Source organism: Montipora capricornis, chromosome 10 (assembly GCF_036669925.1).
Source record: "Montipora capricornis isolate CH-2021 chromosome 10, ASM3666992v2, whole genome shotgun sequence".
Taxonomy (NCBI): Eukaryota; Metazoa; Cnidaria; class Anthozoa; order Scleractinia; family Acroporidae; genus Montipora; species Montipora capricornis.
In genome coordinates this window covers 46,697,151-46,702,659 of record NC_090892.1, presented here as the reverse complement: position 1 = coordinate 46,702,659, position 5,509 = coordinate 46,697,151, and the positions used below count along the sequence as shown (strand labels likewise).

The following is a 5,509-nucleotide window of genomic DNA, read 5'->3' as shown; positions in this document are numbered from 1 at the left end:
GTTTGGGAAGATCAAAATAGGCTTATAAAAATTTACATTCCAACCGAAATTTAAGGATTTTTTCGGTAAATGGTAAACAACTATAATATCTCCTTGTGTTACTGTTACAAAATCGTCGTGGACCACGGATATGGGTTCACTGATAGAGTACAGGACAAGCGTATGGGAAGTCGCGGTGTCGAACCGATCATTGAGTCACACTAAGGTTTCTTAAACAGTTGATTAATTCTCGCCGTTTCCCCAACATTATCTCAGCTATGGTGATCACATTAGGCCGTTAGTGTTAGGAAGAAGTGCTGTAAAAGAGACAATTGAACTGATTACCCTCATTCCCTCGCAGTAGGTAGTCTGGACATGTTCACCAGCATTTTTCTCATAGTAGTCTTTTATGTTACTGTTACACTTGCGCATCACAAAAGTGGTAGCTTTCTTGATTTCACTCGTTATTTCACAGTTCTTTGTCTCTCCAAGCTGGAGACAGCAAGCCACAAAAGTAAGAGCGATGAAAACACGGAACTTGTAGAAGAAAGCCATCTTCCCTGAAGATAAAATATGCGCAGTGGTTATTTCTCACAACAATTCATAGCGTTTGAGACTTATTTTCTTACTGATGACTTCTGACGGTTGAGTTTTATTCTTTTCACCCAAACAAATCATCAGCGTGAACTACAGTTTGATGTAAGGGGCTGTTTATTTGGAGGGAGGAAAATCCTTGCTCATGAAGATTGTTGAAGGAAGAACATTTGCTCGTTTTAGTTTCATGTTTTACATGAGTAAATTTCGGTCAAGGAAAGTCTACATGAAGTTAGAAGATTCATATTACTACGGGCGTGCAGCCTAAGTTCAGCGTGATTGAAAACAAATTGCCAAGAAATAGAAGAGATTCTAAGCCACCTTAAATATTTCAATTGTGAAGGTTGCTCTAAATATTTGCTATGGTAACGTATTCCGTCAGACTATTGAGAGCACTTCGTTGATATGCGCCAAATTAACCTGATTAGTCGTAATGTAACCCGTGAAAATCGTCCGCCAAAAAGCGACACTAATACTCAGTTAAAATCTTTCATCACGGAACAAGCCAGAATTTGCGCTCGAATGCTTTGCACACATATTTCCATCAGAGAGTCAACTTTCATCAAATAGATCAAGGCGTTCTCAACCGTCTTACTCTGTAAAACATTAAACAAAAGTTAACGGTATAGTTGACCTGAGTATCCTAGCCGTTTCCTAGAAGGAATAGGAAAGGAAAGCCTGACACAGACTTTCAATTAAACCTTCCGCCCCCATCACAGCACATTACGCGTCTCCGAAAAACTAGCCAATCAAAATCACTTCAGGTAGGCACTTGACAAAATGTATCAACTGCCATATCGGTCAAAGAGCAGTCGGCTGGAATTGTGTAAATAAACTTTTCACCGATAAATGAGCAAGGTTTGCGGAGTTGGTGTTGAAAGTCTACTCACAGTTGTGCTGCTATGGTGCCACTGTTCTTGGAGATTACATACAAAGAGTTTTCTTTTCGATTATTTTAAACGGAAAGCCAGTCATAGTTATTGGTCTTATTGGTCACCAACGCCTTCTGTGTAAGGAACTGTTAATCGTTTCAAGTTTTTTACCGAGTTTAATACAACAAATATTTACGGCTATTTCTGTTAGAGAAATATCGGAGGAAGTGTCAACTGCTTTCTTACAATCTGCTGAGGGAGATAAGCATCGAATTCTAGAACATCATCATCGATCTCCCACTGGAATTACTCCGACGGCGTCAAAAGGGCCCGGGCGGGGTACTCGATGTATCCCTGGTTGGGGAGGTGCGGCGCGGCCCCTCATACCCTGACCCTGTTTAAGACAAATTTTGCTGATTTTCCTACCCATTTTAAGACAGAATTCCGATTTTTGATACCCTGTTTAAGACATTTAACCCAGTTTAAGACAAAAAATGATAAATTCGATACCCTGTTCAAGACAAAAATCCCGAAAAACATACCCTGGCTGGCCGCACGTCCCCATCAAGCCCAAATAATGGAGTACCCCCCCCCCCCCCACCCCGGGCAAAAGGGCAGCTACAGTTCCGCTTCAAAAATGTCAAGGACAAAAGCCCGACCCTCAACGAAAAGGTCTCTATTTGGAGAAAACCCTGTCGTCGAATATTCGGTTGTCCCATGAAGAAATAAGCCATTTCTGAACATTGCAACGGAGGTTTTTTTGACACCAATTGTGAAGGGAAGTCTGGGAAAATACCATCAAAACAAACAAGTACTAGTACTGACGTTATCGGCGCTTTTAAATAAATATAATTTTTAAACTTGTGGCTCCCTAGATCAAACTGACGTTTACAGAATTAACACTTTTCTAACGGCAGGATGCTGCAAAAGCGAGGTAATGGATCCCATCCAGACATGATTCGAGCACAGCCTCAATCATGACAAACAAATTACTGTTTGGAAAGGTCAGATGAAAAAAAAAAAAGTAAACAAGTGAGACTTGTGAGTGTAGTGATCGCATCCCAAAACGGATCCTCTGAAGAAAGTGACTCGATGGACTTGAGTTCCGTTGACTTCTCCCTCAAAACTGTGGAAAAATGTAAGCATTTCGATGCAGAAACCTACGAATTACATGTATGCACTGAGCCGCTTAATTCCTTCTACCTGTGATATAACAGATCTCTTCAATGCTTTGAAGTTGTTGAAAAAGGAGAAGCTGTCTTTGCACAGGTTAAAAAATTGAAAAAAAAAAACTATTAAAACGTTTCGTGAATTTTATGAGTGGTGTATTTTCCAATAAAGCGCTAGCACTCCTGTCTGAAATGAGGCTCTTTCCATACCCAGTTGGCGGAATTTAGAGGACATCCTTTCATTCGACAAAAATGCTTTTAAGACAGAGTTCCTGTTCTTGTTTAATCCTTGGAAAGAACTCAAGCGCCCCATCCGAGCGCATTGTTGAATTTCGCCGATAAAATAGCCGCTGTTCATGATTCTACATTTCCGGTTTGTGTGACGTAATAGTCTTCTGTGTGTTACCCAATCAGAGAAACATCCAGATTCTGGATTTTCGACACAGGCCAATGAATAGATTTGTGTCAGGCCTTCCTTTCCTTTTCTCCCTGACCCCCTATCCCTCAGGAAGGGCTGATACTCAAGTTAGGGTATAGTAGGGAACGTATACGGATCTATACGTTATGGTACAATATTGATATTCCGAGATAAAAACTTCCGAGATAAAAACTTCCGAGGGCACACTGGCTGATTCATCGGAAAAAATGTCTCTTTTTCGGAAAGCATTAGTTGAATGAAGTGTCAGGGGAGAGAAATACGTTTTTAAGAGAACGGTGGTGTAATAATATAAAATGGCTTGCATTAGCTAAACTATTATGTAAACTGAACCTGTGAATTTTATTGATTTCAATTGGGGTCTCCAGTCATTTTCATACAAGGCCTAGAAATAATTAAAATTCTCATGTAATCATGAACAGTTTACTTTTACTCGGTTCAGTAATATACTTGGTCAAAGTTTTGGATCACCCTTCTGAAAACAACTGTTTGATTTTCAGCTTTACAGCTGTTTACACAGAACAGCCAACTCTTGCCTTGCAAGGGACACATATATAAAGACAAGAGCAGAATGCAAAGAAGAGAGGCAATATAAACTCCTCCTTTTATCAAGGACGCCCACAATTACGTGGTTTTACACACTTCTTATGCGATCTTGTGGCCCTGAGAGACCATTTTCATCGTTTTACTGAGTGATATAGATTACCGCAGAGAAGTCTTACTACCATTTAAAACAGGACTAAAAATAAACTGTCCTTTTTTTGTTTCCGATAGGCAAGCCTAAGTATTTACTCTCTTTAGCAAGCAAGCAAAGGATTTTTTATTAGATTTTTTCATGCGTCAAACAACGTATTTGAATGAAGACAAGAAGTGCTTTGTGCACTTCACGTTTATGTCAGTCATAATCCCTCCACTATGTGTCAGTTAAGCCAAGGCTCAGTCAAGGCTGTTACATCTATCCTCAGAGAGAGCTGTTGCCGATTCAGCGAACTTCGCAATGCTTCGTTAAAAAACCGGTTAACAAATTTCGGGAGTGGACGTGAATCACAAATTATATAATTTAACTATATCTTTTTCGTAGCAATTCAAATATATGTTTATTCGATCGGAAATACAAAATATAAACGCTGAGAAAATTACGAAATTGCTAGAACGGATGAATTTATAATCAACACGATCACTTACTTCTGTGGCCATATCCAACCGAATTAATTCCGAAATACAGCCTGGTTAGCAACAAATATTTTTCCTGAGTATTTCTTCCTTTCACAACACTTTCCCGACCACAACTAACCGATTGCTCAACTGTGTATCTTATACTGGTTGTTTCTGGAAATCCTCGAAACTTAGCAGGCCTATTTTCAAGTTGGTGCTAAGATTTACTTCGATGGCTTCAAAACCTTTAAAAAGCCCAGTTTTATAATTCCAAGTATGCATTTAGGTCCTGAATTTCACAAAGTTTTAAAACTTTCCAGAAGCAAGCTCCCGCGGACCTAAAATGCTCGCACACTTTCCAATTTTACGGAAAACGTTGACAGCAACACCCTCGAACTTGGTCCAAACTGGATAAAATATCCCGTCGCCTTGCGAAAAATATTTGACGTGGTTTAAATTCGACGAGAAAGTATGGAAGAACAGGCGACTGTAACCCACAGCGGAAATTTGAAGCCAAAACGAAGCGAGACTTAGGACCTCCACATATTAGCACGCGGTAACCGGTCTCACCATAAGTTTCTACTCATGGGGGAAATTAAAGTGTTTCGATCGCAAGAACTCAGATGTCTGCTATCCAATTAAACACTTAAAAATTTTACTAAGGATGTTGTGGTGAGACGAGATTAGCCCGGGTCATCCTTTGTCCCCGGCTTTCAAGTGTCGCGATTTTTGAAAAAATGTGCCAGGATTTTCCTTATCCGACTCACCTTTCTTGCTTTTCCTCTAGTTTTTTCGTATTTTGTCCGTGGGGTGCAATATTGATATTAACAAGAACACCTTTCAACATGGAAAGAAAGCTTTGTTGGCAAACAACCTTAAAAAGCAATTACAGTTTTTAAGACCGGAAACCGTTTTTCCAAGTAAAACAACTAAAATTAATGATTTACCTCAATACAGACTTCTAGAGAAAAAGAAGAGGTTTCCGGCGAAACCAGACAAATAATGCTAACAAGAAATCCTTTGTCTCCTTTACTTGAAGGAACTGAGAACTTTATAATAAGTGATATTTGCAGGCTCAAAAAAAAAAACAAAAAAAAACAAACAAATTGCCGACTGTGTAAAATCAACTAAGGCAGACCTGCGAGAGGGTTACTTTATGTTGTCAAAAAGGCAATATCAAAAGACCTACAAAAGCAAACATTGGTTTGAGAGGATTTTGTATTGTATCTTTCACAGATTCAATTGTATTCGGGGAACGAATTCGTCAACCAAACAATATTTGTGCAAGAAATGGTTATTGATCA

The 5,509-nt window shown here is 39.3% G+C and overlaps 1 long non-coding RNA gene across 1 annotated transcript; it reads right to left on the bottom strand.

The window, feature by feature from the left end:
* Nucleotides 1–401: 401 nt before the first annotated feature.
* On the bottom strand, nt 402–5,261 carry LOC138018406 (uncharacterized). The gene is made up of 3 exons (XR_011126013.1): nt 5,153–5,261; nt 4,973–5,042; nt 402–539 (listed from the first exon to the last, which is right to left on the bottom strand). It is a non-coding gene; the product is annotated as an uncharacterized lncRNA (long non-coding RNA).
* Nucleotides 5,262–5,509: the final 248 nt, after the last annotated feature.